Consider the following 12,889-nt stretch of genomic DNA (forward strand, 5'->3'; position numbering starts at 1 on the left):
AGTATGCTTTATTTTTTTTTAGCTAATGGGCCTTTCTCAATATTATGTATTAGAGTGAGGAGTACAGGTAGGATGTCAGTTTCAGTGGGTGTGGAAACATTTAATCATCGGGGAGTTATTTGTTTTTTAGGACATTGGTGTTGGTAATCCCTGTTTCTTGCCCTGGCCCAAATTAACCCGTAACCACAAAGCCCATGAGGTGGAGAAAAGTGTAGAGCCTACTTGTCCTACTTGTGCACCACCCTTGATTCCTCCACACTTGGTGAGAAAGAGGGGAGGCCATATTTATGTATGCATTCTACAGAATAAGTGAATTATACAGAATTCATTTCACAGAACCTAGCATTTATCTTTCTTAACATTTATGTATAGCGATAGCTGCAAACAATGACAAAGTATCAGAGATTCCTCTCTTGTTTACCCACCTAAAAAGTTTGAACTCTAATATTTATGCTGACTAAGCTCAGCCCAGACATCAGTGTGCAACTTATATAGCAAATATCATGATAATTTCCTGAATTCCGAACTTAACACATTTAGAAATGTCACTGTCATCTAATAAGTCGAGCTGGGTATTTTACATTTTTATTTATGTTGGGGAGCCCTCTATTGGTAAACTGATGGACTACAAAGGGCTCTGTAATGTTGGTTTCAGTCTACCATTATAGTGCAGGAACATTTTTAATCCATTGCAATACTGTCTGCAAGCTAATAATTAGTTTCAGTGCACTATAGATTTGAAAACACCTCTATTTACATCATATGGCATTTCTTCATACATTAGAATAAGCACAGCTCTGTCAATTATCTCTTTGTTTGTTAACCAGACCTGGTCACCACCCCGGACTGAATGCATGGAAATAATTTAATTAACTCTGATGGAATCAACAATGCTCCAAATACCTGCAACATTATTCAATGATGATCTGTATGCATCTCTTTGAATATTATAAAATGACTGGAAATCGAGTTTTATTTTGTAATAACTAACTTGAAGTGCAAGGAAACTGGACTTATACTGAATCCATACCCAATTCTTCTAGTTCACTTGTAGAAAGTTCTTTGATCATGGGACCTTCACCTAGTGTTGGCTTTAGTTGGCAAATGCTCCTTCATTGAAATAATTGCATAATTGGTTTCTAACATGGCTAGACCTATCACTCCAGTAGCTAATTCTTTGTCTAACAGACATAAAGTCATAGTTTGCAGGTGGTGGGTTTTGGGGGCAGGATAGCAAAATAATATGGAAGAAAAATGTAAGAATCATCTTCTTTCAGTTTTTCACTGGAATCCTTGACAGAGATCGGAGCTGAAGAATACATCTACATCTTTTTTCTCCAGTGCAAGTGTCTGAGTTTGTTTTCTACTGCTGTGGCTTTTTGAAACCAAAGCTTCCTTGAATTGTTTTATAGTTTCACTTTTAACCGATATCACTTCCTTCAATTTGACACGGTTAGATACTTTAGAAACAATTCTTTAAATTATTTTTTTATCACCTTGCCTTACCATCTAATGAATATACATAAATAACACCAGATAAGCCTTAAGGGGTATTCTGTTCTTGCTAATTGCCACACAGGTATAACCAACAGTGCTCTGTATCCAAACTACTTCTCTATCCTGATACATTAGTGGTAAACACTGCACACAACAGGCACCCTTACAATCCGCTTCTCTAACAGTGGTAGGGCTGAACACAAAAAGACTACCTCACAAACCACTGCAGTGGAACCATTTGCACTCTAATATCAGACAAAATAAACAATACATTTTTCCCAAAACCACTATTAACAGGGTTATTCATTAAACACTAAAACTAATTACAGCCCCCATCCCTGATTGTTCACTCTCCATTGTTTAACTTTCAGCCACCTGAAGGTTTGGGGCACAGGGGCACAGGGGTCCCAGTCACTATTTTATTCTTACAGTGAGCAGCAACTGGCTTCTTACTGTGTAGTAGATATGTTCCATGTCAGCACCTCTGGCATGAAAAATGTGGGCATAGGGGAGGTTTACAACATTCCCTGTATTATTATGGGGCCACTTTGACCCACATCGTTTCTTTTATTCCATTTTATTTATCAAATTGTCCGCTGGCTGCTAGCAGTATCAGCAGGCAAATAGTTTGTATATTTCATGCCCCGGCCCTGATTTCAGTCACCAATCAGAATATAGATATAGAATCCTGAGTCTGGTTTGCTAAATACAGGCATTGTTATGTACTGTGAAAAATGCTGAGCTTTTAAAGTCCAAAAGGTTCTTAGAACAGCAAATGCTTTCCTCGTTTTGGTACTGGGTCATCACTTTAGGTAATAACCCTTTTAGCAGATTCAACAGACCCGCTTTTACAGGGCTATGCACAAAAATGTGAATTCAGAGTGAATACAAAGTGTGAATTTTAAATTGAATTTTAATTTAATTTAATTAATTAATAAATAGCCAATATGCAAAAAAAAAATCACTAAATCAGCTATGCTGTCGTCAGTTTGTCTACTCTAGCTTTAAATGTAGAATTTCAGTTATTTTGGCCTTAAGTTTGAAATTCACTTTGAATTCACTCTGAATACTCACATTAGTGAAAAACACTGACAGAATTCCATCATCCAGGACTTGCCTTCCCAAGCGAATGGAAAGCATACGGAGAGAACCCTCAAGTGATAGCCATTTCAGAAGATAGCTTACCTGGGTGTGAGTGCAACAGTTGCGTATTCCTGGTGTCTTCCCTCCTTGTTATTTAGCAATATGTTCTAGAATAAGAAACACCAATTCTGAGAACAACTGTGAACGTCTCGAAAATGTGAAGACTTTGGTTTTTAATCAAGAGGATTTACTGAAAAGAAACAAAAAGCTTTAAAAACAAGTCATGTTACACTGAGAGTACTATAAAGAGTAGTACAAAAAGGACAATGCTTGAATTACGTTTTTAACATTTGTGCATTAACTAAATTAGTATAAGTTAGTATGTTGAAGAGAAATAATGTGGCAGAGGTGTCAATTGTGGGTGTGGGCTGGGGGGACTTGAGCCCCGAATATGAGGACCTATGGACCCAGATCATTTTCTCCTTCACCTACTCTGCTCTCCCTGCCCAATGATGATATACAAGGAATATAATATAATGTGTATCTGTGCCTATGTGTGCTTGTGCATGTCTGTGCCTGCTTGTCTCTATATATGTGTATGTGTGTATGTGTATCTCGTATGCGTGTCTGTCAGTAATTGTGAGCGTACCAAGAGGCTTCTTAAGTGGTGGAATTAGGGTTGTATAGAGGTGGGGTTGGGGTGGAACTTTAGGAAAGGCTCACCAAATATTTTTTGGGGAAAAGCCTCAGGAATTCTTTGACTCAAGCAACACCCCAAATTTGTGTTTTTTCTAAGATTTCCACAAGGCAGTTAAGCCATTAATCTTCTAGAAAGTATCGATATGAGTAGCAACTGATCGTACGGAATGTCCTTAAAAGGATCACCATAAGAAAAAAGACAGTTCCAGAGTGCGGAATCTTCTCGTGGCTGTCTGCCTATCCATCCCCTCTTCCATGGCTTAACATTTAACGCTTTCTTAGTACCGATGAAACCAAACTCAGATAGGCATAATTTAGCAAGGGGTATTAGCTACGCCTCACTGGTGACACCCATAGAACTCTAAAACAATCATCTAAGGTTACTTTATCTCTCACATCAACTGAACCTGATGGAGTTTTGAATATGTAACTCCCTTGTGGTGGTTTGATCAATCTATGTAATGGTGCATGTGAGCTTTAACTTTTTGTGTTCTGAGAGAGGCTTACTCAATAACAAGTTACTTGAGTTATCCACTAAAGTAAGAATTTAAGCTTGGCTTAAAGGAAATTTCAAATTTCCATTAAGCTACCCTCAACTTAAATTTTAAATTTACTTTGAATTCTATTTGAAGTCTCACTTTAAATAACTCTGTGTGTGTTTTCGTGAATTTTGTTTTGGTTTTAACTCAATGCTTTCATTTTTTGATATGTAGTGAAAATACTATATGAAGTCAAATTCACACTCAGCTAAGTTAGGAAGGAAACAATACATATTTAATTTAAACTCTGTGGTTTTTTGGCCCTAAATTGACTGTGATACCCCGAAGATCTGAACTTATTTAAAAATAGCTTAAAAGTAGTTAAAACTTTGGCCCAATAGTAATCACATATCCAATTTTACACATATCTTCTACACATTGACATTTTACACATTTGTTTTATTTTCAAACACAGGGCAATTTAGTAAAGTATTACCGTATATACTCGAGTATAAGCCGACCCGAATATAAGCCGAGGCCCCTAATTTTATCCCAAAAAACTGGGAAAACTTATTGACTCGAGTATAAGACTAGGGTGGGAAATGCAGCAGCTACTGGTAAATTTCTAAATAAAATTAGATCCTAAAAAAAATATATTAATTGAATATTTATTTACAGTGTGTGTATAATGAATGCAGTGTGTGCGTATGTGTGTGTGTATGAGTGCAGCGTGTGTGTATGAGTGCAGTGTGTGTGTGCATGAATGCAGTGTGTGTGTGCATGAATGCAGTGTGTGTGTGCATGAATGCAGTGTGTGAATGCAGTGTGTGCAGGGCCGGTGCAAGGATATTTGTCGCCGTAGGCAAAACAATTTTTGCCGCCCCCTCCCCCCCCATATGTCCTGACTTCCCCTCCTCCTCCCTCAGTGGTCCTTACCTACCCACCCCCGTGTTCCTTCACTCCCCCCCCAGTGGTCCTGACTCACCCCTCCCCTAGTGGTCCTTACCCTCCCCTCCCCTAGTGGTCCTTACTTCCCCCTCCCCTCCCATAGTGGTCCTTATCCCACCCCCTCCCTCTCATAGTGGTCCTTATCCCCCATCCCTCCCATAGTGGTCCATATACCCCCCCCCTCCCATAATGGTCCTTATACCCCCCCTCCCTCCCATAGTGGTCCTTATCCCACCCCCTCCCATAGTGGTCCTTATACCCCCCCTCCCTCCCATAGTGGTCCTTATCCCACCTCCTCCCATAGTGGTCCTTATACCCCCCCTCCCTCCCATAGTGGTCCTTATACCCCCCTCCCTCCAATAGTGGTCCTTATCCCCCCCTCCCTCCCATAGTGGTCCTTATACCCCCCTCCCTCCCATAGTGGTCCTTATACCCCCCCTCCCTCCCATAGTGGTCCTTATCCCCCCCCTCCCTCCCATAGTGGTCCTTACCCCCCCCTCTCCCTCCCATAGTGGTCCTTATACCCCCCTCCCTCCCATAGTGGTCCTTAACCCACCCCCTCCCTCCCATAGTGGTCCTTATACCCCTTTTTTTATTATTAATTTTTTTTTTATTATTTTATTTCTTATTTTATTTATATATTTTTTTTTCGTCCCCCCTCCCTGCTTGATATATGGCAGGGAGGGGGGCTCTCCTTCCCTGGTGGTCCAGTGGCAGTTCAGTGGGGGGGAGAGGGGGGCTGGCAGAGCTGTAACTTACCTGTCCTGCAGCTCCTGTCAGCTCTCTCCTCCTCTGCGCCGTCCGTTCTGCTCTTCTGTCAGCTCCCAGTGTAAATCTCGCGAGAGACTTACACTGGGAGCTGACCGAGGTGCTGAACGGACGGCGCGGAGGAGGAGAGAGCTGACAGGAGCTGACAGGAGCTCTATCAGCCCCCCTCTCCCCCCAGTCTGTATTATGGCAATGCAAATTGCCATAATACAGACTCTGACTCGAGTATAAGCCGAGTTGGGGTTTTTCAGCCCAAAAAATGGGCTGAAAAACTCGGCTTATACTCGAGTATATACGGTACATGTCAAAAAGTCACATTGGATTTCAAAATGTAGGGCAAAATAACCAAAACTGTATCAGGCCAAAATTTCTTTGTATTATTCCTGACTATGCACGAGTTAGCGAATAACCACCTTTGTCATAAATATGAAAATATGGTTTTTAGAAACTTAGCACATGCAAAACACACTTCTTTTTCTCTGGTTTATCTTCTAAAGCAGAAGCAGTAATTGTACAGAACACGGTCTTAAAGATTCCTCGCCAGACCTAACTTTACACAGTAAGAGAATGTGAACATGTATCTGGACGTAAGAGAAAATATTATATAAATAGCCTAGCAAATAAAAACACTGTAGCCACCACTCTTCAACATATAATATGAATTCCCGAGACGTTAGATGCGGTTTAATAGAAATATGTATATATTGTTTCTTACCATTACTCGTGTGTCTTTCTTATTCTCTTCGAGCTTCAGTTTTCGGCTATGAACGTAACTACTGCAATTTGCTCTGTATTTATATAGATACAGTCTAAAATCGAAAGCAACATTTGAAAGGGAACAACTAAAAAAAATAAAGAAAAGAAGAAGTAACATTTAACAATATACACTTCGGGATGCTCTCCTATTCTGCATATAATTCAAGCAGATAGGTTTTGTATTTGGCTCAATATGATGTATTGAATTAGAAGCTGAGGTTTTGTACTCTGACCCAAACCCACAATGCGCTATATACACTATTAGGGCTATTTATTAAACAGGGACCTTTCACAGATGTATTCATTAAAGTGAAAATTTAAGGTTATAATAACTGGAAAAGTTATCTAAAAGAGATGTCCCGAACAGTTTTCCGGGAACTGTTCGCCGGCAACTGTTTGCCGGCGAACATAGCGTGTTCGCGGTCACGAACATATGCGATGTTCGGTCCGCCCCCTATTCGTCATGGAGGTGGGAGGGTCTGGGAGGGAGGGTCTGCTGCTGATTGTGAGGTACAGGGTCAAAGTTTACTCAATGATGACGAATAGGGGGCGGACCGAACATCGCATATGTTCGCCCGCCGCGGCGACCGCGAACATGCTATGTTCGCTGGCGAACAGTTCCTGGCGAACTGTTCGGGACATCTCTATTCTCTAAGCCTAAATCAGTTTGGTTACTTAGGCCTTTTATTTAGATTCCACTTTGAATTCACGGTGGATTCTAACTTTAGTAACTAACCCTTTGAGGTTAACATAACTGAATTGGAAACATTTCGCAACACAGTTATTTCTGCTCAACTTTTATAGTTTGCAGTTTGACATTCCCTCACTGAGCCTCCACAAGTCCATGTTACTTCAAGATCTCTTTCTTAAAACAGAGGTGGGTTAAGCAGACGTTGGCAGCACCCTTATCTTTTGATACTTTAGCAATCTGCAAAAATGCATAGCTCTGTACCTTTCCCATAGGACTGGTGTCTTTCATCTTCATATTTGAGTGGCGAAGATCCACCAAAAGACTTGTGGCTTCTTTCACACTTACGCACTATCATTGGAGGCTTTATTACAGTCATTCTACTTAGTGTGAATTCTTCTGGCCTGTTGCCTGCTTTCTAAAATGTTTATGTGTGACCCATTTCTTAAAGGATTACTCCAAGCACCATGACCACTTCAGCGATTTACAGCACATCAGTAATAAATAGTATACATACCAAGTTAATTAATTTAGCCGCTATAAGAGTAATTCCACCTGTGACAGTGTCAGTGTTAGAAGTTCCGAAATAGATTTCTGGGCTGCTGATGTAAATTCTGTGCATAGATTGTGTCTCTGGTCAGCACTTATACAATCCTGATGACAGATGACCAATGGTTGGAATGCCACCCCCTCCACTTGCCAACTTAAGCCCACTTTCAGATTTGATTCCAACATATCCCTCCACCTGCAGCCAGGGATAGTGATGTCACTGATGGAGGATTGGACTGCAGAGAGAACTTTTTTTTTTTTTTAGATTGGGGGGAACCATGCCATGGTTTACTCCATCCAAAAATATTATTTTATTAAAGCACTGCTTTTGATTGAAGTGACCCTTTAATGTAATTTTCTAAAAATATTATAATGTAGTTATTTATTTTATTTTGTAACAGAATGGGGTGGTTTTCTACCCAGTACCATGGGTCTCTCTCTGAGCTATTGTGTGGAGGAGGAAACATGAAATGGTTACAGAGACAGATGATCAGTGTAGCAATGATAGAACGTAGTGGTGAGGGTAAAGGCATGAAAAAATAAAATGTCTCTACTTTCTGTTGGATTTGCAGAAAAGTGGACTCCTCAATACAAGAGGGCTAAGTTGTTGTGCAAGGAAGATGAGAATCAGATTGTTTATCTTGTATGTGGTCAACTAATTGGTCGAGCCCTATATGAAGATAAGGCCACTGAGGGTGTTGGTCAGCTGTTTGTCTCCTTTATTCTCTAATTTTCTTTTGCAACTAAAAGTACAAGTTAACCAGTATATATCTGAGCTCGCGAGTGCAGTGTTAAAATCAAGATCTCTACATAGAAAATCCCCATCTGCTTAGTTCCCTTTTAATGCCACCTTGAGATCATTGGGGAATACCTTTTTGTAATATAAGCACAAGAAGGTGTGCATATCATTATGTATTTGTCATTTAGATAGAATTCACCTAAATCTTTTTGCTGTTGATCCATTGAATCGCAGATGAGACCTTAGTGCAGGAGTAGGCAACCCGCATCACTCTAGATGTGGACTACATCTCTCAGAATGCTCTTACAGCCATAATGATGGGAAAGCATCAGGGGAAATGTAGCCTACAATATCTAGTGCTGCAGTATGCCTAGCCCCCTGCTTTACAGTGAATGAATGTTTAATATTATTATGTGGTGTCAAATGTAGAGCTTGTTGCCTGAGAAAAATATATTTATATTCAAAATTGCTGTGAATGAAATTGTTTTGAATTCCCTGTGCAATCTCTGAGTAGAAGAGAAGGATTAAGATCCCATGATGTCCCATGTTATCCATTTAAGCCCCCTTCAGTACTCACATAAGGAGGGTGAATGGAGCCAAGTAAACACCTGGTTCCAGGGCCCCTGTCTAAACCCTGAGAGCTATGCAGCCTCTATCTTCTTTTTGGGTGATAACACCAGTGTTTATGACTGAATTCCTGTTTTTGCAGAATTCCTGTCTTTCTTCATTTGGTTTAAGAGGACCTTTTCAGGTTATTTAATAAGGTCTTTCTTTAACCATGGGTGTGGCATAAACAGGTAGACAGAAAGAAAATGTCAGAACTTACCTGCCAAATCAGCACTGGAATCGAGTGAGTACACAAAGTTTTTTTTCACCCTGTCTGTGCCTGGGGGGAGGAGGGGTTGGTGAGTAACAGGAGGGGGACAAGAGGGCACTATACTGTAAGGAATATAACTTTGTATTGGTTACACTATGGAATAAATTTAAGAGAATAAATACTGTATCTGTTTTACTGTTTGTATCCTTGAAAGAAAGTGGCAATATAAATAATACTTGTGGCAGACTTCCTGGTACCTCGACTGGGTAACTCTGACAATTGAGCTTCCTAGTAGTCGCCGAGTACCATAAGCACCGCACCGGACACCATAAGCACTGTAGCCCCCCTTAGCTGCCACAGCTTGGCTGGGGTCTCACCGTCCCTTCCCACCCTGGACCAACACCTGGATCCAGCTCCCAGTGGGAAGACCTCTCCTTCAAGAGAGTATCACAGTATAACGAGTAAAAGAGCAAGTATAGCTGTTCCCCCCACACATGAGCCGAGTAATCTGGGAAGTAATCTGTTTTATTAGAGGCCACACGTGGCCTTTTATGCAAAAGCCCCTGCAAGGGGTTTCCAATCCAACATTACAGGGAAATCCCTCCCAGGATCCTCTGTGCCTAAAAGAAATAAGTACCTGAGCAAACACTTATAATTTAATGATCTCTCTTGGACAGAAAATATAACAATTTATAAAACACCCCAAAATACATATTAAATACATGAAAACCCCACAACAGTCATATTCCCCGATAGCCCCCATCTGGGTGACCAACATATCCAAAAATCACCCAGATCAGTTCAGGGGTTTGGGTTTTCCATGGAAGTCCCATTTTTGACTGACCTCACATGTGGCTTCAGCCCAAAATAGTTCCATGAAAACAGTGGCAGCAGTCGGTCAACTTTGGTAACATAAAAATAAATAAAATACCAAACATAACCTATAATTATAATGTGTAGTTTTTTTCACCTCATCCATGTGAATTAATCCTCCGAACAGTGCCCCTCCAGGTTGTATTAAACCGAACGCAAGCGATGATGGAAGTCCAGCGGTCTTTGGGAGTTTCAGTGTCCGATTTTAGTTCCATGACCTTGACGCCCAAACACCACTGCCTGCGTTTGCGGGAACAAGATGGCTGCCATCTCATGATTGTTCATACTAACTTCGGCCACCCAGACGAACAATTAGAACACTGAAGTGGAAATCGTTACCAGGTGTCAATTGGGCTTAACAAGCACACGGGTGGTCTCTGGCTCGTGTGGTTGTTCGGTTCCTAAACGGCATGTGGAAATTACACAAAGTAAGCCTGTTAAACTGTCTTTTACAGGTTTCCCTGCAGGGCTCTTGGTCTGTGAACAGGAGGCTGCCAAGCAGGCTTCTCCAGGAGCCCGTGGTGAGGTCACGTTCGCCACAATACTATATTGATTTGACCAATTGTTCTAGCTGATATCTATCATTCTAACTGTAAAACTTACCATCTGAGACATATTTTGGTAGCTTTATTTATTTTACTGATATAGTAACTGTTGATACCATCAGGTTGACTGCTGCTTCTATATAGTTCACTGTGTCTGAATTTCTTTTTTTTTTTTTTCTAGTTTTCATAAAATACATAGGGAAAACTAGGCACTGCTTTTCCTTATTTATAGTAGTGAATTTGACCAAAATTGACAATAGACCATGCTTAAGCAAGACTCAGTTTCATTTCCAATCAAACTAAGCCATAATCTATCAGGGAAACGAATCCTACAGTACAACAAACAACAAGCATCAATGGGCAGAGGAGAACAATCTGGCTTCACTCAGAAATTGAGACAAATGAGAGAATTATGATCTTCGGGATTCTAATGAAAGGAAAGCCAAACAAAAGAAAAAAAAACACAAAAAAGAAAAACAAAATCATTATAGGGCTACTTTAAAAGAATTATCCAAATATTTAAAGTACTTTAGCTTGCTGAAATGATTTATGTGTGAAGAGAGTGTGTCCTCTTTTATTTTGCAAAAAAGTCCAGTTTTTCACAGAAATTAGGAATTTTATTTTAATTAACCTGGTTACTCCAACCTGGCTTTCAATCAGACAGCAAGTCGTGTTACTTCCTGGTTTGTTTAGCCCAGTGAAGCTAAACTCAAGATGCAGCAAGAGCTCAGAGCTATTGACGTTTAGTCAATTTTATTTTTTATTTTCTTCTCTATTTGGGTGGTTTTATGTAGATGAGATCATTTTTTTTCAATGTCTAAATTTTTTATTGACATTTTTTCACATATGCAGCATAAAATGGGAGATGATGGGGTACAGAAAGGAAGAGGGGAGGGGGGGGGGAAATACAGCCTTTTATTAAAGTCAACATTGGTTCTTGATAACGCAGATCAAGTATTCAGAGTGTGTGCGAACCTCTGCTGGAGCACCAGCGAGTCCAAATACATGTAAATACATTGCAAGACAGATATTGTAACATTCACAGATATATTGACAATTGATCCTTAATACTGTGGGCAGATTAATACATGTACTTAAAATTTAAACATCAACATATACTGTGAGTGAAGGGGGGTCGTCTGCCCAGTTCGAGGTAGAGATCTATCTGTGGAGTGGTTAGCTACTGGTGTGTGGTGGAATGTCCTCGGGAGGCTCCTGTTGAGCTCTGAATTGAACCCATCTGTGCCAACGTGCAGAGAATGTATGTTCCCTATTGTCAAGGCGGCTGGCCATCTGTTCATACCTACTCGTCGTGTCAATGCGAGTGATTACTTCTGAGAGGTTAGGACTATGTGGTGTTTTCCATCTATAGGCTATTGCAGTTTTTGCCGCAATGAGGCAGTGGGTGAATATGTGTAGTTCGTCTTCCCTAAGAGAGTGTGGGAGGATATGTAAGAGGTAGGTTTCCGGTGACTTTGGTACGGCTACGTGTAACTTCTGTACTAGAAGTATTTCCACCTCGGACCAGAATTTCTTTATGATCGAGCAGGACCAGAACATATGGAGGAGCGTGCCTATTTCATTGTGGCACCTCCAACAAGTTGGGGAGGTATTCTTGTAGATATGTGCTAAGCGTGCAGGTACTAGATACCACCTCATTGCTAGCTTACAGATCGCTTCCCTGTGGCTTACGCTATGTGTAGCTCTCTTTATCTGGCCCAATGTTGTCGTCCAAGAGGCTTGGTCTACCTGTATGTTCAGGTCTTTCTCCCACGTTTTTAAGTAGGAGGGTGTATCTTTAGACCCTGCGTTCATGAGGGAGTTATAGCATAGGGAGAGTGTTTTGGCGTTTTGTAGTCTGCCTAGGCATTTGAGAACAAATGGTGGTGGTCTTGTGGGCCTGACTCTATGTAATTTGTGAAGTTGTAGTATATTCTTTATGCGAAGATATGTAAATAGTTCCTTTGATGGTAGATTAAATGATTGTTGTAGAATTGGATATGGTATTACGCCCTCCTTGTCGAGAAGGGTGCTGATACGGTATATGCCGTGCTCTGTCCACTGATCAAGGTTCAAGTCTGGTGTAAGGTGAATGAGTGTTTTTAGGGGCGCTGCGTACAGAAGGTCCTTACAAATGTCTAAGTGGGGCAATGTTTGATCCCATATGCGGAGTAGATTCGCCGTTGGGGGTAGTATAGAGGTGTTTTTCGTTCGTAGGTCTTGGCGCGCCCATAGGGCATCGGCTACCGTTTTTTTTGGCATGCAGGCGTTTTCCAATGCTAACCATAAGGGAGGTGTTTTATTTTCTAGAATTGATATGCCCTGTGCCAGGATTGCTGCCTTATAGTATAGCTGTATGTTTGGAATGCCAAGGCCCCCTCCTGAGAATGGCCTCCATGTTAATCTTTGTGTAATTCGTGGAGGTTTTCTCTTCCATATGTGGGCGTT

At 40.9% G+C, this 12,889-nt stretch overlaps 1 protein-coding gene across 1 annotated transcript in view; it reads right to left on the bottom strand.

Moving 5' to 3' along the window:
* Positions 1–12,889, bottom strand: part of LOC134577283 (guanylate-binding protein 1-like) — a 326,911-nt gene that overhangs the window by 187,637 nt on the left and 126,385 nt on the right. The gene's annotated exons all lie outside the window — the stretch shown is intronic.

The sequence above is a fragment of the Pelobates fuscus genome, chromosome 11 (genome assembly GCF_036172605.1).
Source record: "Pelobates fuscus isolate aPelFus1 chromosome 11, aPelFus1.pri, whole genome shotgun sequence".
Lineage (NCBI taxonomy): Eukaryota > Metazoa > Chordata > Amphibia > Anura > Pelobatidae > Pelobates > Pelobates fuscus.